Here is a 22,768-nt window from a genome sequence, read left to right as displayed (position 1 = left end):
ACGGGCTGTAGAAAAGGTTCTCAACACTGACAGGGAACTGCATGTATTTCTTACCTAAGGTCTACATCTACCTAATTTGGTGGTTTTCTTTTGTTGATCATTTTCATGGTATGCATCCCATGTTAACACCAGTGCTTTGGTATTCTTTGTATTACTTTATTACTGTATATACTGGTCTGGTTTACACCTATTTGACATCTGATGTTGTCTGTGATTTTTGGATCTGTACTGTATCATTTTAGATGCTTAACTGACACATGCTGGTTTGCCTTGTGCCTGCCGTGTGTATACCTGGGGTGCTATTACCATGGGACACTGGCTGCAGATGTGTGTCTAGTTGTAGCCTTCTATTCTATTATGTAGTAGGCTATATGTGTTCCATCTCATAAACATACTTGCTCATTTGTTCCTTATTTTGTTTGGTAGTCTATGGATACCGGTAATTATATGTATTGTTGTCTTTATTCCATATATATTGCATATGTACAATGTAAGCCTGTAAATTTTGTGCCAAATTGAACACTGTCCTTTGTGTTCTTAAATTCCAAATGCTTATCTCTAATTTCGAGGGCTATTTCTTTAATTAAATTTTTATTTTTTATTTTTTCATTTTATCTCCCTTTCTCTCTACCTTTTAACAATTGCACATGGTGTCTCTCTGTAATTTATTCAACTTTACTCGTTGTATATACTCATCCTGTTTAGACTCTCGTTTTCTGGGTTCCTCCTTTTTCCCCACAATATGGGCGCCGCTTTTTCAACTTGTTTAGACATGTTATACAGTGCATTGGGACCGGCACCCCGTCCAGTTTTCAGTTTTTCATATTTGTGACTATTCTTTGAATAGTCCTTCTTCTCTTTTCACGTCACTTTTTGGCTATAAATAGCGTGCCTTTTGCAACGCTGTTGTTACAACTTTCATAAAATTGGACTTCTATGTCCCACGGCACTCAGCCGTATATGGTGAGTCTCCTTTCATAGTTTCTTTACAAGTCTGTTGAATTTTTTTTTGTTTTTGTAACACGCTCACCTTCTCCCATTCTTGTTGTCGGACCTTCGTCTGAGCTCCTGCTATTCTAACTTTGCAGTTTTAAAATGGGCGTCTGCCCGGCAGCTGTTTGACTTTTATTTGCATATACATATTTTTTCTAGGACTGCGTCTTGGATGTATCAAGGCCCGGTTAACCGCTATTACTCTCTGACTCTGTCGACAGTGCATATCAGGACACATATAATTACCAGCCATTATACAGGTAGTTTACCGATCAGCATGTTTTATATATATTATTTACCGTTACCCGTTTGATCGGTTTCATATTTTATTATTTTATCGACAATCATTTTATCCCTCTTTTGTGTTTCCTGACGTGATTCCAATATTATAACTTGGAGATATATATTCGGTTTACAACCACACCCATTTTTTAGGTACCGTTCTAAGTCACTATTCCCTCCCTTCTTCCAGACGTGCACTGTTCTTGCTTAGTTGACTCAACATCTTACTGACTATTTTACGCACGTTGCTAATTGGTTACTGTAAGATTCACTATGGGTGTTTTATTCTAAGGAATGAGCACATTTCTTGTTGGCTTTGAATTATGATCCTTGTAAGATTGTTCTTTCACTTAGGTGTTTCTGCATGGAGTTTGTTCACCATCTAAATTCTTTTTGGTTTGCCATGTCCACGGTCTCTTTATCTGTTTTCTATTTTGGATCTGCGTTTCTCTGGTTCTTTATTGTGGATTTAGCTCTTATGTAATAATCTTATTTGTCGGTTTGCTTCTACGGTGATCAGTTTGGAACAAAATTAAACATTAGTGTATATATATGTCTTTTTGCAGCCTTGAAAAAGTCACATGTGTGACGAAACACGTGTTGGCTTTGTTGGATGGACGTTCCCTCACAATGAAGCAAACATTTCCAAATAAAGAGACTTTCTATTGAGAACATGGGATATTTACGTGCCTTTTTCTCCAATGAACTTTGCATACTTTGGATGCTATTACGTACATAGTACTGCTGTTTACATTGTGTGCTGTGGTCTTTATTGTTCAATGTACAAATGTACACAAAGGGCCATTGCCCAGTCCAAAGTACTAAGGACCCACATGGCCATGGGGCACAGTCCAAGGCCCAACTCGAATCCTGATTTTATCCAGATAGAACTCTGCAGGGGCATCAGTTTGCAAGTGGGCAGGCAACTCAGGGGGATGGGGGTGGGGGTCACCTTACCTGAATATGGGAAGAAGCCCACTGGTTCTGGAGGGGGCTCCATGCACATTTCTCTTTGCTGTAGAGTGCAAGGTCACAGTCTCTCAGTTGGGTGACATGCCCACTGCTTCTGGAGGGGGCCCCTTGTACAGCAGTCTCTGGAGGGTGGCCTACATGGCTTCCACTGGTGGTGATGGCTGCACTGTGTCATCTGGAGGTGAGGGCTGCACATTGTCAGCAGGTGAAGCTGCCTCCTGTGCAGCCTCTGCTGGCGGTGAGGGCTGCACTGAGTTGGCAGGTGGTGGTTCCTCCTGGGTAGCCTCTGCTGGAGGTGAGGGCTGTACTTCCTCAGCTGGCGTTGAAGGCCCTGTGACCACTGGTGGTGGTGGTGTCACCCTGACAGCCTCTGCTGGAGATGAGGACTGCACTGTGTCAGCAGGTGGAGGTGCCTCCTGGGCAGCCCCTGCTGGAGGTGAGAGCTGCACCGTGTTGACAGGTGGAGGTGCCTCCTGGACAGCCTCTGCTGGAGGTGTGGGATACACTTCCTCAGCTGGCGGTGAGGGCCCGTGACCACTGGTGGTGGTGGTGTCACTCTGTTGAGGAGTCAAGGGCTTCTTCCCCTTCATGGCAGGAGACGTTGGATCCTTACCCTTTCTGGCAGGGGTTTAGGGCTTCTTCCCCTTCATGGCAGGATGTGCTGGTTCATTAGCCTTCCTGGAAGGAGTCAAGGGCTTCTTCCCCTTCATGGTAGGAGGTGTGGGATCCTTAACCTTCCTGGCTGGTGGAGTGGGATCCTTCACTAACTTCCCACCATGACACGGTGGTACCACCACTGTCCGCGTGGACTGTTTGGCTGAGGTGCTGGGCTGGGTCATTAGCACTCTGCTCTTATGGGCAGGACGGGGGGGAGGAGGAGGGAAGAGGTCAAGTTGGGCAAGGAAAAGCTTCTTAGGGATGGTAGGGCAGGATGAGGGAGGAGGGATGGGAGTGGAGATTGAGGGAGTGGGTGTTGGAGGTGTATGTCTGCTGGACTTGGGTGCAAGTGCATAGGCAGTGTGCTGATGTGAGGTGGATGGTTGTTGGGTGTGTGAGCACTTGTATTTGTGTCCTTTAGGAGGGAGGGACAGACAGGGTGGGAGAGGACACAGGGGACGCGTGCATGGATGTTGTGGAGGTGTCTGCTAGTGATGTGTATGTGCTGCTTGGTGTGGTGATGCTGGTGGTGGATATTGATGCAGTGCATGCAGGTATGAGTGTGGATGTGACTGTAAGGGAGGTGGAGGAGAAGGAGGAGGGGGAGACAGTGGAGGCAGTGGATGTGGTTGTGTCTGTAAATGTCTTGTGTTTACATGAGGGCTTGTGGGATGAAGTGCGGTGCCTGTGTTTGACTGTGCCACTCTTGTGTGCATGCTCGTCAGTCTGTGTGCATGTGATGGGTTGGGGTTGAGGAAACTGGGACTGGGAAGTGGTAGTTGGAGGGGGGACAGTAGGAACAGGGACAATGGCTGCCATAAGAGAGGAGGCCAGAGCCTGAATCGATCTCTGTTGGGCCGCCAATGCACCGTGGATGCCCTCCAGGAATTCATTGCATTGCTGCATCTGGGATGCCAGCCCCTGGGTGGCATTCACCATGGTTGACTGCCCTACAAGGATGGATGATGGATCTCAGAAGGTCAATAGCCTCCTCACTCAGGGCAGCAGGGCTCACTGGGGCAGGGCCTGATGTGCCTGGGGCGAAGGAGGTGCCCACCCTCTTGGGTGAGCGGGCACTGGCAACTCGCTGTTGGGCTACTGGGAGGACGGTGCTGGTATGGGAGGAGCTTCCATTGGAGGAGGTATCGGAGTCTGTGTTGTCACCTCCTGCCTCTGCTGTGGTGCTCCCCTCACCCACTGTCCCACTGGTCCCTCGGCGTCAGTGGACTCTGCCTCCAGTGTCCTGTGGGATGCAGCTCCCTCTGTCGCCGGTGCCCCTGCTCCTCCACCAGATGATGCTAATGCACACATGGACAGGATGACAGAAGAAAAAAGGAGGGAGAGAGAAAGAAAACACTGGGTCAATTACTGCACCAACACCACTGTTGGCATACACAGCACCATCACACACAGGGATTTGGCTAGATGCCACGGCAAGATGAGGGCCACACACTGCCAGCTGCACCCCTCCTGGGTCCCACAAATCACTGACTGACATGGAATGCTAACACGCTAGGTTACCTGCATTTGCCATACACCCAATTCCCTTGAGCTGGATCATGCTGCAATGTCTGGTCTGGCCTTAGGGGCACCTACTAACTCACACCCACCACCTGAATACAATGCCACCTGCCAAATATTTTAGTAATGCCCACAGTACTCACCCCCCTGTGGCTGCTGTTATGCCCTCAAGCACCCATCCAGCTCTGGGTAGGCCACAGCCAGTATGCGGACTATCAGGGGGGTCAGGTTCCGATGGGCACCCCTTCCTAATTGGGAGGCCATCCCCAGCTGGGCCTCCGCGGTCTTCTGTGCCCAGCATCCCAGGTCCTCCCACCGTTTCCAACAATGGGTGCTCTGCCTGCCATAGACCCCCATGGTTCGCACGTCCTTGGCGATGGCATGCCATAATCCCTTCTTTTGATGGGCGCTGACCTGCAGAGGTAATACAGACAGGGGGACACCATTACACATACAATCCAGCCTGTCACACATATGACCCACCAATCCCATTTCCGTCACCATTGGCACACACATTGGCCGGCGCACACCATGTACACCACCACAAGACACCCCCCCCCGATGACACGAGGCTTGCACACACATCTCCATGCATCCTTCCCACACAGATCGTGCCCAAGCTGTACTCACCTGTTGGTCTGGAGGCCCATACAGCAGTCAATACTAGGGTAGGACCCCGTTCACCAAACTCTCCAACTCCTTCAAAGTGAAGGCAGGGGCCCTTTCCCCAGTCACACGGGCCATGGTAGGATCCAGACACAGGTCACAGCAGCACACACAGTGTAGGTGTTCTCCTGTTGAAGGTCAGGAAACAAGTGAGGAATCAGATAGAAAATGACTGTCACCTCCGTGACGGTGTACACCGTCACCGCCGATGCAGATCCCCACTGGCCACTGTAGTCCATTGAGCCCCATAATATCCAAAGAGGAATTGCACGGCGGTGCAAGACCGCCTTCCGCCAGGTCGCCCAACATCGGCAGAGTTACCTCACTTCCACCAGTCCCTACATAGAGGACAAGCACGCACCATTTCATGGCGGCGGACAACGGTCAAGTCAACTTTAACTGTGTCACAGACTCAATTTGCACATACCTCACCATTCTCACTGACCCGTCACATAAATGCACTATATACACTGAGGTTGGGGTTCCATTGATCAAGTTGGTACAACCTACTCACTCTTGTGTCCCTTAGATACCTACCACTGTGGATAAATAGGAGGAGAAGACATACCCCCATGTACAGACCCCTTGTGGACTTGGCTACACTGGAGGACAGGCACATTATAATGACCTATAGATTGGACTAGGCCACAATCACAGAGCTGTGTGCCCAATTGGAGACTTACCTGATATCTGCTATCCGTCATCTGACTGGGATCCCCCTCTTGTGCAAGTGCTATCAGTGCTCCATTTCTTGGCAACTGGTTCTTTCCAAGTGACAGTGGGCTTGGCAGCAGGAATGTCACAACCAATGTTCTCAATCGTGCTGGCAAGAGTTTGGTCTGCCCTGGTGAACCACATGTCACATGTGCAGCTACATAGCTTTCTGTCAGGTGGAAGATCTGGCCACTGTGAAGGCCGGATTCTATGCAGTCGGACAGATATCCAATATTTTTGGGGCCATTGACGGGACACACATTGCGTTAGTTCCCCCCCCCCACCAGAATGAACAGGTGTTCCGGAATTGGAAGAGTTTCCACACTGAATGTGCAAGTGGGGTGCCTGGCGGTCCGGGCACACCCACGTCAATGCTAGGTATACCACGTCAGTGCTAAGTATCCTGGGTCGGTGCATGACACCTTTGTTCTGAGGAATAGCAGCATCCCAAATGTGATGGCCCAACTACAGAGGCACAGGGTGTGGCTAATAGGCGAGCCATGGTCCCCACCCACTGTATGTTAGTGTATGCCTTCAGGTGTCATACCCAAATCATTGTGTGAGGCTAAATGTTGTCCCTCAATACTTGCGGGTGACTCTGGCTACCCAAACCCATTGTGGCTTCTGACCCCTGTGAGGAATGCCAGGACAGGGGCTGAGAAACTTTATAATGAGACACATGTGTGAACCAGAAGGATCACCGAGGGGACCTTTAAGCTCCTGAAGGCCAGGTTCAGGTGCCTCTATCTGACAGGTGGATCCCTGTGCTACTCACCCGGGAATGTCTGCTAGATAGTAGTGGCATGCTGCATGTTGCACAACCTGGCCCTCAGAGGAGACTAGAGATGTCCCTGTGGCAGCAGTGGACCCTGAGGACAGTGAGGATGAGGAGGCAGAGGATGAGGATGAGGGCAACTGAACAGCAGTTATACATCAATACTTCCAATGACACACAGGTGACGCAGTGCAACCTCCCATTCCTCTGACTATTGATGTTTTCTGTGTGACTGTAGCATGATGGCATTAACTTCCATTGCATATCAACTTACTGTCACCTATGGCTTGTAGTTTTATGGGTGTAGGTTAGATAACAACTGTGTACTGATGTGATGAGTACAGACAGCTACAGGTCATTATTTCTATGCTCTCACAGTGTTCAGATCATTTGTACTAGATGTGACTGTTTCCATTAATGCAACTTTTCAACACATAAAGTACTAGTAGTCAAGTTGTATTCAAGGGTGTTTATTGTAGTACTATGAAATTGAGGGAAATGTGCAATGGAATGGGATGATGATGGAGGAAAGTCCGGGGTATTGTTCCAGTCTGTTTGTAGCACAGGTACAGTGTCCAAGGGGCCATAGGAAGGGGAGCAAAGGCAGTTCAAAGTGGACAAGGTTACAGGGTGAGACACCAGGGAGACAATCAGGTGAGTCTCATTTCCAGGTAGTGGTCTTGGCAAGTGTCTCTGACTTCTGCCTGGGCCCCACCCAGTTGGCCTTGCCCACTCACCCAAGAGGGGTGGACATCTCCTTCACCACAGGCACCTCTGCCCCAGCCTCTGTTAGCCCTGTTGCCCTCAGTGTGGAGGCTATTGACCTCCTGAGATCAATCTCTGTGGGTTAGTCGACCATTGTGAATGCCATCCAGGGACTGGCAACTCAGATATCACAGAGTAATGTGTTCCTGGAGGGCATTCATGGTGCACTGGCTGGCCTACAGAGATCATTTCAGACTCTGGCCTCCACACTGACGGCAGCCAGTCACCCTTTGTCTACCGTGACTCTTACAACTTTCTCTTCCCAATCCCAATCCCAGGCATTCATCCACCGCAACATCCAAGGGTAGCGCATACAAACATAAGCACCTCAAGAGAACAACACCAGCATGTACACAAGCAACATACACCTTCACACACAGCAATAGTCAGTACCTTCCCTGACACCCCCACCAATTCCAGCATCATAGACACAACACCTGACACACCTGCAGACACTACACCAATTATCAATGATCCAGCAACCACACCCATCCCATACTCAGTCACCACCCCAGCAGACCCTCAGACATCCACCCCAGTCACCACACCCACAGATACCACAACCACAGACATGCCTACATGCAGCACATCCACCATAACCTCAGTCACCACCCCAACAGACAGCCACCCACCCACCAAGGCATCACCCGGCACCTTCCCCACTCTCAGCCCAAGACACATAAATGCCCACCCAACAGACACCCACCACCGACAAGCATACCTCCCACAAACACCCCCCCAAATGTTTCACGCAAACACCTCAGACAACCGGTCCCTCTCCATCTATACCTAAAACCATTTGCTATGACCCTCTCCGTATGTGCAAAAAGTCCTTCATCTCAGAGTTTGACCTTTTCCCTCCTCTTCCCTTGTGACTTCCTTAGACGATCTGTGTTCCTCCCCAAGGCCATCCTTTCCAACTCCAAGGACTCCCCTACCCTCCCTGCCAGTACCCATGCCCCTTCCCCCAAGAAATGGACCCCTCCCAAGAGGACCTTACTCTCCCCCAAGCCACAACCAAACCCCCCTCCCAAGCCAAAGCCCAAACCTAAGCCCAACCCCTTCACCACAATCCCCAAGAAGGATCATCCCTGAGGTGCCTGTCTGCACCCTTGATGCCCTACCTGTGGAGGTTACATGGCAATCAGGAATCAAGGTGGGGAACCATATAGTGCCTTTGGTGCACAACTTTGTAATTGGATTGGACTGGCCAATGGCCTTGAACTTTTCTTATTCATATTAATTACAATACATTCAGACCAACCAGTTGTTTACTGGTTGTATCTTTGTCCTGCTTTTCCTTTCCTAGGTTTACATTGTTTCTGCCTGACATTGGTTGTGTGTGAGTATTTGTGTGTGTGTGGTACTTGTGTTTCTTGTTTTGTTTGGGCAGTATGTCAGGGTGTGTGCAGTGCTTTTGTCTCCCAGGAATATGGTGTGTGTTGTGTGATGTGCATGCCTATGTTGCAGACATTTTGTAGTGATGGTATTGAGTGGTGTTTGTGTTGACGTGTTTGTTGTTGTAGTGTGTGGCTTTGGGCGCTTTGACTGTGGGAGTGTGCATGTTTTGTACATGATATTATAGGTATGATGTGCTGTATGTGTGTGATGTGTGTGTCAATTGCTAAGTTGTATGATTGTGGAATATTATGTGTTTGTTCCCTGTTGGTTGAACATTGTGTTGTATGTGTGATGAGTCCCTGGCCAGTGTTGGTTGTAAGAGCTTGACAATGTGTTTATGATGTGGTGTTGTTGTGACATGTTGGTATGTTGTTTGGGATTGTGTGAGACTGGGCCTGTGCTATATTTTCATGCATAAGTGTGTGTTCTTGATGTGTGGTGTGTGTGTGCTGGCTGCAGTGTGTGTTCTGTTTATGTGTGGGTATCTTTGTTGTATGTGAGTGTGCATGTCGTATACTGTTACATGTGAGTGTTGCCCTTGCAGCCCCTTCCCTATGGTATGTTACGTAACTGTACAGAATTGTCCCCATATACAACTGTAACAGATGAGTGTGTGTACTTACGGCTGCTGTTATCATCAACGGCAAAGATTCTGTTGTCTTTTTGTGAGCAGGAGCAGCAGGATGATGTCTAATTGTGGTTCCATAGCAGCTCCGGACAAGTATGGCTTCCAGGAGGTGAGTGTCTCCTTTTATCCAGTTTGTTTCCGCCTGGGTTTCCGTGGTGGTCCGATCTCAGCGGAAATGTTGGCAGTGTGCAACATCGTAATAAGTTTGACGGAAACTTGGTCTTCACTGGGCTGCAGGTCCCTTTAATCGTCCACAGCAGTCTGACCGCACTTGCTGTGCAGGTGGTGCTTTGGCTATATTCTGTTTGCATCACCCCCAAAGTCATAATTTGGTGGTTCTCTCCACCAGCCTGTTGGCAGTCTGACTGCCACCGCCAACATGGTGGTCCTTGGACTGCCAAACTCATAATGAGGCCCTTTGTGTTCTGTTTGGGGATGCTGTTGGTGCTCTTTCTGCAACTCACTGGTTGTGCATATCTACAGGTACTATGCTGTTTGGTTTTATAGCCCTCAATGCTTCCTCATTCCAGTGGTTCTCATTGAATACTGTCCAGTCTTCGCTCTATGCAGCACCTACTGGCTCAAAATACACATAATTTCTTCTGCATTTATTTATTTTCTTGGCCAGGTGGAGATTTGAAAAACTGACACACCAGTGATTCCTTTGTTGGCCATGCTTGTTGTGGTGCGGCTGATGTGATTTGGAAAACGGTAATGTTATCACTTCAGATGCCGTACCTTGCATAGTTCTAGTGGATAATGCACTTGTTGTGCAACGTGGGATGGCAAAAGGTCTCCAGTTATGTCAGACTCAATGATGGCTTCAGATTGCATCTACTGTAATCTCTCTCTGTTAAACACAGATCCAGTAATGGTGATTAGCAAAATCATTTGAGTTTGATTTGAAAGGGTGTATCCTTATTTATTAGTGACCCCTGTGTGGCTCATAAAATGACAGAATTTCCATTATTTATGAAAGCCCATAACGTCACAATTCCATAGGAAATTGATTTTTGAGTTTCCTTATATCTTTTGTTCCATTAGATGAATCTTCAGTAAACGTTTATTAAAAGGTCTCAGCCACCTCAGGCCCTTCTTGGAAAGGTTTGAGGTGATCCATCGAGTGGGGACTGAGAAAGGACGGGGGTCCCAAAATGTGTTTTCCTTTTGCAGTTTTCTATAGTACAACTTAACGGCACTACAGAAAAAAAAACAGCTAAAAAGAATTCCACTGCATTTGGTAAGAAGCAAGATCTTTACCCAGAAAATGTGCTTTTTGTGATTCGGTAAACCTGTTTATTAGTTTTTAATAAATTAGGGCTTGAAATGTATGTATACTTTAGGTCATAGAGGAAACAGGCAGCCAACAGATCAAATATTAGATCTGATTGGTTGCCATCAACATCAACAGAGATGTTATGGCAGCCAATATAAGAATTGGAGGTCCATTCACCTGCCCTGAAAAAAATGTAGAAAAACATAATGGCACAGGGTAGGGATACCCTAACCCGTTAGGACTTGTGGGTGGGTCTCAGAGGAACCCCCCTGGACCAAAACTGATTTTCTTAAGTGTTAATCTTTTCAGTTTGAAGCTCTTGTGTAGGACAGGGCCTGAGGGGTCATGTATGTAAAATATAAGGAAAGGTGGTGTGCAGCTTTCCCTTCTTGAGCCTTTTAATGGCCACACAGACTCCTTCCTCCAGATGTGAACACTGAATTACTCCTACCTGACAGGAGCAGAAACAAACGCTGTTTTTGCCAGGCAGGGGTAATGCTGGTTACTGCTGCAACCCAAAACATCCACCAAAAAGGGAAAAATATATTTGAAAAGCTGGAAAAAATAATAGAAATGTGTCTGGAGTTGCTCATTTATTATTCACTGCTCCTTGCAAGGAGCACCCGATAATGACATTTATGGGCTAATTATTATATAATATGGTTCATGATGGTGCCCTAATTGTAGCAGGGGTACCAGGAGCATGTTATTTGTGTTGTGGGGGGCTGTAGGAAGTAGCCAGAAATAATTTTCTAAAAATACCTCTATGTTTCCTGGGGTCTCTATAAGAGGACACCAGGAAGCATTGATGATATTTTCGAGCATTGCCAGAACTTGAGCTTTTGCTCTTTAAATAAGATATGTAGAGAGACGCCTTGTCGTTAGTCTTATGGCTGCTTTATGTGACCGCCTGAGGAGTGTAAAAAAAATACTCATGCATACATATTCATAGTTGTTTTGAAGAACAAGGTTTATTTTAAATGTTTAGAAACAAACATTTCAATGCTCCATATTAAAAATAAATATCACTGTGTATGGTTTTGGAGTCTCTTGGTTCTAATGATGATTATTAATGTGTAAGAGCTGGTCTTTTGAAAAAGCCAATGGGCTTGGTTGTAAAGTTAAAGGTTAGAGTGATACTTATAGATTGAAATACACTGAATAAAACAGACTTTATAGTGACATTATTGCTAGGAGAAAATGTCACTTACAACATAACATGTTAAACTAAACAAACACTGAAACTCACCAGTCATAGTTAACTGAAGTAATTAATACTAGTGCCATGAACTAACTATAACTCACGCCCTCTCATATTCCCCTACAATTTGCATAGGGACTTGTTAGACTTGGCATCCTTGGCGTGGTCTCCCTACCTTTTTGCCTCTGTTCCCCAGGTTGTTGATGTGTGCTGGACCCTGTTTTTGCTACTCTGGGCACTGTACAACTGCTATCCAGTGTTAAAGTGCAAGTGCTCCTCTGTAAAATGAATATGTAATTGGCTTTCCTGATTGGCATATTTGATTTACTAGTAAGTCCCTAGTACAGTGCACTAAAGGTGCCCAGGGCCTGTAAATCAATCTAATGCTGCTAGAGGGCCTGCAGCACTGATTGTGCCACACACATAAGTCGCCCTGTAAACATGTCCCAGACCTGCCACTGCCATGTCTGTGTGTGCACTGCCAATTCAACTTGGCAAGTGTACCCACGTGCCAGGCGTACACATTCCATTTTTACACACGTAAGGCTCCTCTAAAGTAGGCCCTAGGTAGCCACATGAGCAGGGTGCAGTGTGTGTTAAAGGTGGGACATGTACTTATGTGTGTTATATGTCCTGACAGTGAAACACTTCCAAATTTGTTTTTCACTGTTAAAAAGGCCTATCTCTCTCATAGGTGAACATGGGGGCTGCCTTAAAATGTTATTAAAGTGCAGATTCCCTTTGGGAGCAGATAGAAATATGGAGTTTAGGGTCTCTGACCTCACAACTTAAAAATACATCTTTTAGTGAAGTTGGTTTTTAGATTGTGCATCTGCCGGAACCAAGGGACCGACTTCGCATCTGACGCAGCTTCACCTCCAACACCCTGAAGTGAGGACTCGACACCAATGTGCGACGCCTCTGTCCTTCTGCCACGGTGTACCAGAACTGACGCCGCATAGGAACCGGAGAAGCCGCTCTCCCTGACTCCGTTCACCGGCCTGTTTTCTACTTGTTTCTTAAGGTACTGTACCTGGGGGGTCAAACAAGTCCATAAACGGCGCCATTCGCATCGCATTGTAGGAAAGTACTCCGTCACGATGCCACAGAATACCAACTTGCAGTATTTGTGCCTCAAGGCACTGTTTTCATACCTTATATTATACACAATATAATATATTGTGAATTTTTATCGTATTTGGTCTTGTTTATTTTGATAAAATAATTACTATTTTTCTAAACCCGTGTTATGTCATTTTGTAGTAGTTCACTGTATTACTGTGTGTGCTTGTACAAATACTTACCACATAGGGCCTGTTTACAACTTTGGCGGAGGGGGTTGATCTGTCCCAGATGTGACGGATAGCCCGCTCGCCGTATTATGGGTCCATTATATCCTATGGAACTCGTAATACAGGGGGTGGGATATCTGTCACATTTGGGACAGATTAACCCTCTCCGCCAAAGTTGGAATCAGGCCCATTGTCTCTGAGTTAAGCCTGCCTGCTCGTGCCAAGCCACCAAGGGGGTTGCCGGGGGTTAACTGAGTGTGATTCTCCTTTACCCTGACTAGACTGAGGGTCCTTGCTTGGACAAGGGATAACCTGATTGCCAACCAAAGACCCCATTTCTAACAGAACTTTAAACACATTTACAGCCAAAACGCCTGAACGGAATTAGACCAGATTTAGTAGAAAGCTTGAGCTTCATCCAGAAAGCTTGCGTTCGTGTTTTGGTTAAAATCCACTCAGTAGGTATTGATAAATTAAGGTTCAAAATATCGAAATATCTTCAGACCAGCAGTTAAAAAAATATATATATCTGATTGGCTGCCGTCGCCATCAAGAAAGCTGTTTGACAGCCATTTTGAAACTCAAGGACTCTATTAGCTTGATCAATGTAAATACTGTTTATCTTGTATACATATATAGAAATTCTGAAGTATTGTAATATAGATCTCTCTTCTTTAGCTTTCTTCGTAATTCAATTTCTTCTTTTTCTTCTTTCTTGCCATTTCATTATATCACCGTATGTCACAATTCTTACATATACTTTATTCTTTGGACAAATACTGCTACAAGTCAAAAACCTGATACAATAATACATTCGAAGACTACTGTTTATGCACATCAGATTATATTATACATTATGTTTTCTTGTTGAACTTGCATTTCTGTATTTTAACGTATTCATTTGTTGTGCCTTGATTGGCTTATTGTATTTTGCAATTAAAATTAATCACGTTTCATAAACTTAACATAAATGACAAAACGTTGATGTGTAAGAGAACTTATCAATCTTTTTGTGGCTTATATAGAGTAGTAAGCGATACTTATTGCTGGTAACCTGAACCTGCAGTACAGGGATCCAATAATAGTGAAGCAGAGTTTAGTGTTCGGATGAAGTCAGAGTGTTTGCTACTAGTGTGTGCTCTTTGGCGCTTTTAAAAGATAGCTAATAAGACAACCTTTATGTTTTTGTTCTTTATACAAAGCATGTGGAACATGGCTGGATGTTTCCCTTAGACGGGACATACTTTATTTAATTATACTCCTTGATTTGATGAGAAACAGTAAAACAGGTCCAGGGCGATGGAATGCCGTTTCTAGATCTCTTTTCATACAGCTATATCATGGACCACATTTCAGAACATGCACTGTAACAGCAGAAGCTCCACAGTGAGAATCGCCGCTACTCTATCTGCATGGGCATGGCGTATTAACATTTGACAATCTATTCTTATAACTGTAGAACAGATAAATAATATTGCACAATTCTGAGTAAAACGCTCAAGCTACATGATGTCTTCAGATGTGATTACGTGGATTCTATACTTATTTCCCTTGCGGCTCGAAACCAAAAAGATGGAATACGTACAGTGTTCATTTAGTCCCAAACTCATATATAAATTAGCATCTGCAGATGTAGAAATATCATATTTGCTCAAATGTTCAAAGGGGCATGCCAGTTAGTAGGGTCTGTCTAAATTGCTAAGCAATCCTAATTCACAAAATGGTGGTCTGCCACTACGTGCGCCAAAAGAAAACTTTATCGTATTAAACCTGTCTTGGGAGATGGAAAGTACAAGTTATAAACAGGTCATTTACAGACCCTATATATTGTGTCATCCTGTTTTTTGCAAACAAGGAGCCTCTTTGTTGTGAGCATTAAGAGGGTCAGAAGCAACTCACTGAAAATAAAGCCTACTGAAAATAAAGCCTATGTTTATATCATTGTACGTGCCATCCTGTAAACTCTCCAGGTTGGGAGCAAGCCTCGAGACATACACACTCCTTGAACACATGGTGATGACCAAGAACTAGGAATTAGCAGGCAAGGAACAAGGGACACCTGGTAAAAAACAAGGATACACAGTAACCTACGGAAGCACATTGCGGAAGCAAATAGAATCACAAAGGACTCAAATATTGTCAGGTTTCAGTCGGCACAACCAATCTAAAGGTACAAACATGGAAACATGGTTTGAGGCTGGGGGCAGCAAGATCCAAATACCTGGAAACATTCTCCGTCTGGTATAATCCATCATCAGGCATTCAACTGAGAAAGGGCAAATGAAAAGAATGAACAGGGCATTGTAAATATCTTAGGGCAATATAACATGCAGTGCATGCTAATCAGCACAGCAGGGAATGTATCATTAGTGAAAGTTCCATGCCTGCTCAGTAAGAATGTTGTTAGAAATGGGGTCTATGGTTGGCAGTCAGATTACCCCATGTCCAAGCAAGGACCCTCACTCTAGACAGGGTAAAAGAGAATTACCCTCGACTAACCCCTACTTACCCCCTTGGTAGCTTGGCACGAGCAGTGGGCTTAACTTCAGAGTGCTAGGTGTAAAGTATTTGTACCAACACACACAGTAACTTAACCTCTTAGCTGCTGTGCCTCCCCCCCCACCCCAGTGTTGAGCCCTTTTTTGGCTATTTAGGGTAATTCGCGCTTAGGCCTTCATAACTTTTTGTCCACATAAGCTATTCACGCCAAATTTGCTTCTTTTTTTTCCAACATCCTAGGGATTCTAATGGTACCTGTAGTGTTGACTGTTGATGCGGTCAACACCAATGTAAGGAGGCAGGAGAGGGGGATCTGGACCCCGACCCCTCCGGAACGGGAGCGAGTTGGTTTGCGCCATTGACAGGAGGGGGAGGGCGTAAGGGGAAGGAAGGAAAGAGCGCGAAGCTGAGGGAAGCGAGGGCGCTGTGTGAATCTGGATAAAAGAAGTTATAAGCACACTAGACTCCGTGTGCTTATTTAGTAGCCGTGCGCAAGCGCTTGGCACGACGCTACATTTGGCGACGAAGACCGAAGAGCCCAGCGTGTAAGGAAGCTATAAGAATTTTGGCCCGCATCGGAAAAAAAAAAAGTAAGGAGGAATTGTCAACAACGCTTGCCGGAGCAAGCGGACGTCGTCAGCTAAGCCTCAACGTCCTGCGAGGCCATCGGAGAACGAGGAACGGCGCGTCAGCACAGCGCTGTTTAATCCAGTTCTCACGCACCCAGCCGATCGGAGGAGACGCGCCCTGCAACCACAGCACCGCGCGCCTGCTGGCCCCAGAGACAACCAACAACAACGGAGCACGTCGGGTGAGACGCCCGAGGCACATTTCAACTCTCGAGCGCTCCGCTGCGCAGATCTGCAACCCCGTGGAGCCCTCGAGCAAAGAAAAGCCCGTAGACGCCCGCTGCGCCGCTCTGCATGGAAAAAAAAAAATTATAATTAATATTACAAACGGAATAAAACAGCTGTAGGAGGAAAAGGACTATATAAAAAAAAAAAAGAGAAAAAACAGAGGATTAAGGCACGGTTTTTCGCCATATTTTCTATATCTTCCACGAGGGGGGCACAAAGGACATTAAAAATAAAGAGAGAAAGCAGTAGTCGTACAGTAACCCCTGCGACACCACTCAAGACACAATGGCCGGAATACCGCCCCTAGAGCCTTTTCAAATCACAGGTGCCCCCCCCACCCAAGCAGCAAAATGGAAAGTATGGGTCGAGCGCCTAGAAACCTACTTTGAAGCTCTAGGCATCCAGGCAGAAAGGAAAAGACCACTTCTCCTCCACATGGGATTAGCGGACATACACAAAATTTTCAAGACTGTCACGGAAGCCACGCCGCGCACATATAACACCTTAAAAGCAGCAATCACAGCGCATTTCGAACCATACGCAAATGCAGATTATGAGAGGTTCCTTTTGCGCCAGGCCCGACAGATAACCGACGAGTCAGTTGACGTGTTTTACACCAGACTCAAAGAATTAGCGAGCACCTGCACGCTGCCCGACGAGGAAGACGAGGTCAGGGCACAGTTCATACAAGGATGCTCGTCTTCAAAACTCAGAGAACGCATATTACAGCAGCCAAATATGTCAATGAAGGACATCCTAACGCTAGGACGGTCACAAGAGCTTGCGCGGGCTCGCGCAGCACATATGGAACAACCCCAGACAGCCCAACCGAAAGCTGAAACTGCAAATGCTGTAACGAAAGAAGCCACGCGACGCAAAGAAACGTACAAAGGCAAACCCAACGCCAGAAAGTGCAAATGGTGCGGAGGCCCAGCACCACACCCAACGACCTGCCCAGCGTGGGGCAAAATATGCAGTGCTTGTGGAAAAATGAACCACTTCGCGAAAGTATGCAGGTCAACACCAAAACAGTCTACCGCAGCCCCTAAGACTATGGTCAAAATGGTAGACACCACCTGGGACCCCGATTCAGAGAGCGACACTGACAGCAAATCTCACGTGGTGCACATCATACACACCATCAAAGGCCGCCGACTTCCGAAATGCAAAGTTCAAATTCGAGGCACGCAAGTATCAGCGTTGGTAGACACTGGAGCATCAATAAACCTAATGGCTACAGATGTGTATGACGCCCTACCTAAGCCACTACCCCCATTAAGATCCACAAACGTCCAAGTATTCGCTTTCGGACACAGCCAACCTCTAGAAATAGCAGGTGTTTTCACCACCGAAATCTGTCATGACGACGCCACAAAACCCACGAAAATATATGTATCCAAGGACGGAACAGGATTCCTGCTAGGCTGCCAAACGGCCCAGGACCTTGAACTGGTACACTTTGCTTTCAGCATACATGCACACGCAGTACTCCAGCTCACACAAGAGTTTCAAGCCCTTTTTGACGGGATTGGGTGCCTAAAGGAGCCCCCCCTACGGCTCCACATAGACGAGTCGGTCACCCCAACGGCGCTCAGACACCGCCGCGTCGCTTTCCACCTCCGCCCCAAAGTGGAACACGAACTCCATATGTTGGAGCAAGCAGGGATCATCGAAAGGGTCACAGGGCCCACACCGTGGGTATCCCCCATCGTAGTCGCGAAAAAGCCCAAACAACCCGACGCGGTCAGAATCTGTGTGGACATGCGAATACCCAATTTAGCAATAAAAAGAGAGCGCCACCTCACCCCAACAATCGACGACATCCTGAGCGAATTGGCAGGGTCCTGCTGGTTCTCTAAGATGGACCTCCGGTCAGGATACCACCAGATCATGTTACACCCCGAATCAAGGCCCATCACCACCTTCTCCACACACAACGGCCTATGGCGTTACAAAAGACTGAATTTTGGTATATCAAGCGCCGCAGAAATCTTCCAGCAAGTAATCAAGGACGTCCTCCATGGCCTCCCAGGAGTACTCAACGTCAGTGACGACATTTTAGTTCACGCCCCGACCATCGAATTACACATGAAACGACTGCGGGCTGTTTTCATGAGACTTCAAGCAAAAGGTTTGACGCTCCACAGAGACAAATGCGATTTCCTTAAGGAAGAAATCTCCTTTTTCGGATACCGATTCTCGAAGCAGGGAGTCGGACCGGATCCGCAAAAGGTCAAAGACATACAGGACGCCCCAGCGCCAACAACAGTCACAGGAATAAGAAGTTTCCTGGGAATGGTCACATATTGCGGGAGATTCATGAAAAATTTGTCCGATATCACTGGGCCTCTGAGGAAGCTCACACAATCCGCTCAACCGTGGACATGGGAGAAAGAGCAGGAGACCGCATTCCAAGCCACCAAAGACGCATTATCAGCAGACACCACCCTAGCATTTTTCGACCCCCAGCGACAGTCACAGTTAGTGGTAGACGCAAGCCCCACAGGGCTAGGGGCAGTACTGGGACAAAAACAAGACTGTGGCGGATGGGCCCCCGTTGCGTTTCCGAGCCGTACGCTCACACCCACGGAGCAAAGGTACTCCCAAATCGAAAGAGAAGCTATCGCCATTCACTGGGGGTGCCGACATTTCCACCTGTACCTGTACGGAAATTCATTTTCAGTTGTGACAGACCACAAACCGCTATTACCGCTGTTCAAAGGGTCATCATCCAAGCCACCCCCAAGAATTGAAAAGTGGATCCTGCAACTACAAGAATATGACTTCACGCTCACTTATCAACCTGGCACAAAGAATCCAGCGGATTTCCTCTCCAGGCACGCACGACCAGCCACTTCAAAAGAAATCGAGGAAGCCAAAGACACAGAAGAATATGTGCGACTGATCATAGACAGAGCACGGCCGGTACCCATACCGCTCAAGGAGGTAGTGGAGGCAACCAAACAAGACGAGTGTCTGCAACTAGCCATAACGGCAACTCGCACAGGAGAATGGAGACCTCTCCAAAGGCCAGATTCATTTCGCACACAACAAGCACAGGCTCGCCTGCACGCACTATTCAATGTGCGCCAAGAACTGTCAGTAAGTGAGGAAGGCTGCCTACTCAGAGGACTCCGTTTAGTAATACCAACCAGCCTCACCGACAGAGTAGTATCATTAGCACACGAAGCACACCAAGGGGTTGTCAAATCCAAAGCCCGCATCAGGAACAAAGTCTGGTTCCCAGGCTTGGACAGACTGGTGGAAGACACTATCCAAAAGTGCATAGCCTGCCAAGCCAGTGGCAACCCCGACCCCCCCGCACCCATCATAACAGAACAAGACCCGTCGGCGCCATGGCAAAGGGTGAGCGCAGATTTTGGGCACCTACCGGATGGGTCGCACATGCTCATCGTAATAGACGATTTCTCACGATATCCTGAAGTAGAAGTGGTAAAATCAACATCAGCACAAGCGGTCATCCCCAAAGTGGAAAAGCTCATGGCAACTCATGGGTTTTTCGGCGAAATCCGCACAGACAATTGTCCCCCGTTCAATGGCCGTGAGTGGGAACAGTTCCTAGAGTCCACGAACACGAAACACCGACGCATCACCCCACGGTGGCCACAAGCAAATGGCGAGGTAGAGAGGTTTGTGAGGACTCTCAATAAAGTTATCCGGATAGCGATAGCGGAAGCCAGAGACATAGAGAGAGCAATCTATGTGTTCCTGAGGGAGTACAGAGTAACACCACATGCCACCACAGGAGTCACGCCCAGCCGACTTTGCTTCGGAAGAACGGTAGTAGATGCCATCCCGCACCATCCGTCCTGGGCAGTAAACACACCACCACCCAGCAAGTCAACAACGAGGAGGAGTGCCACGAATAGGTACGTCTCTCAGAAAAGAGGAGCCAAGCAAACAAGGATGCAAGCAGGAGACACGGTGTTAGTGAAAGACCGCCACCCAGGTAACAAATTCCGATTACCGTTCGAAGTCAAACCATGGACAGTGACCACTGTAAAAGGCACAATGTTGACAGCCCAAAGGGGCCAAGAAAAAGTAACCAGGAATGTGGCGTTTTTCAAGCGGCTAAACCCACAAGCACCTAACAGAGAGAGCAGGAGCTACGTGGACACCAGAGCCGAGTCGGACACAGAACCATACGACTCGAGGCTACCACCAAGTGAACCAGGACGCAGGCAAGAGCAACCAAGAGACCAACTGCCTTCAGAACAAGTGACTGAAGCAGGAGTATCTGGACCAAGCAGAGAAGGAGCACAAACGTCAGGGCGGTCGGGCGCAGGGAGATATTCGTTACGGCCCAACCCTGGACCTTCATGGCGGTATGCAGACTTCGCATGTGACTGATCCCTCCAGCATGCTGATCTAACCTGAGCCGCACGCAGTTAATATTTGGTTTGAACAATGAGCTGTTCCAGCTAACCAGTTAGTTAGTTTGTTCGAAATGTTAACCTCCACCCTTCTCCCGTTGGGGAGGGATGTAGTGTTGACTGTTGATGCGGTCAACACCAATGTAAGGAGGCAGGAGAGGGGGATCTGGACCCCGACCCCTCCGGAACGGGCGCGAGTTGGTTTGCGCCATTGACAGGAGGGGGAGGGCGTAAGGGGAAGGAAGGAAAGAGCGCGAAGCTGAGGGAAGCGAGGGCGCTGTGTGAATCTGGATAAAAGAAGTTATAAGCACACTAGACTCCGTGTGCTTATTTAGTAGCCGTGCGCAAGCGCTTGGCACGACGCTACAGTACCCAGAGTTTGTGGTTTCCCCTGGAGGAGACCAAGAAATTAGCCAAAATACTGTGAAATTTTTTTGTTTTTTTTTTTAAATGGGAAAAAAGGGCTGCCGAAGAAGGCTTGTGGTTTTTTCCATGAAAATGGCATCAACAAAGGGTTTCTGGTGCTAAAATCACCATCTTCACTCCTTTCAGGAACAGGCAGACTTGAATCCGAAAACCACATTTTTCAACAGAATTTTGGCATTTTACTGGGACATACCCCATTTTTACTATTTTTGGTGCTTTCTGCCTCCTTCCAGTTAGTGACAGGAATGGGTGTGAAACCAATGCTGGATCCCGGAAAGCTAAACATTTCTGAAAAGTAGACAAAATTCTGAATTCAGCAAGGGGTCATTTGTGTAGATCCTACAGGGTTTTCCTACAGAAAATAACAGCTGAAATAAACAAATATTGAAAGTGAGCTGAAAAAATTGCCATTTTCCTCCATGTTTTACTCTGTAACTTTTTCCTGCGATGTCAGATTTTTTAAAGCAATATACCGTTACATCTGCTGGACTCTTCTGGTTGCGAGGATATATCGGGCTTGTAGGTTTATCAAGATCCCTAGGTACCCAGAGCCAATAAATGAGGTGCACCTTGCAATGGGTTTTCATTCTATACCGGGTATACAGCAATTCATTTGCTGAAATATAAAGAGTGAAAAATAGGTATCAAGAAAACCTTCATATTTCCAAAATGGGCATAAGATAAGGTGTTGAGAAGCAGTGGTTATTTGCACATCTCTGAATTCCGGGGCGCCCATACTAGCATGTGAATTACAGGCCATTTCTCAAATAGACATCTTTTTTTCACACTGTCTTATATTTGGAAAGAAAATATGTAGAGAAAGACAAGGGGCAATAACACTTGTTTTGCTATTCTGTGTTCTCCCAAGTCTCCCGATATAAATTTTACCTCACTTGCGTGGGTACGCCTAATACTCACGACAGGAAACGCAACATGGACACATCACATTTTTACATTGAAATCTGACGTGTTTTTTGCAGAGTGCCTAGCTGTAGATTTTGGCCTCTAGCTCAGCCGGCATCTAGGGAAGCCTACCAAACCTGTGCATTTTTTAAACCTAGACACCTAGGGGAATCCAGGATGGGGTGACTTGTGGGGCTCTCACCAGGTTCTGTTACCCAGAATCCTTTGCAAACCTCAAAATTTGGCCAAAAAAACACTTTTTCCTCACATTTCAGTGACAGAAAGTTCTGGAATCTGTGAAGAGCCCCAAATTTGCTTCCACCTAGCGTTCCCCCAAGTCTCCCGATAAAAATGGTACCTCACTTGTGTGGGTAGGTCTAGCGCCCATGAAAGGAAGTGGCCCAAAACACAACATGGACACATCAAATTTTTTCACGGAAAACAGAGGTGTTTTTTACAAAGTGCCTACCTGTGGATTTTGGCCTCTAGCTCAGCCGGCACCTGGGGAAACCTAGAAAACCAGTGCATTTTTGAAAACTAGACACC

The sequence above is a fragment of the Pleurodeles waltl genome, chromosome 1_2 (assembly GCF_031143425.1).
Source record: "Pleurodeles waltl isolate 20211129_DDA chromosome 1_2, aPleWal1.hap1.20221129, whole genome shotgun sequence".
NCBI classification, from domain to species: Eukaryota; Metazoa; Chordata; class Amphibia; order Caudata; family Salamandridae; genus Pleurodeles; species Pleurodeles waltl.
The sequence above is the reverse complement of the archived record's forward strand: the minus strand, read 5'-3'. Positions refer to the sequence as shown.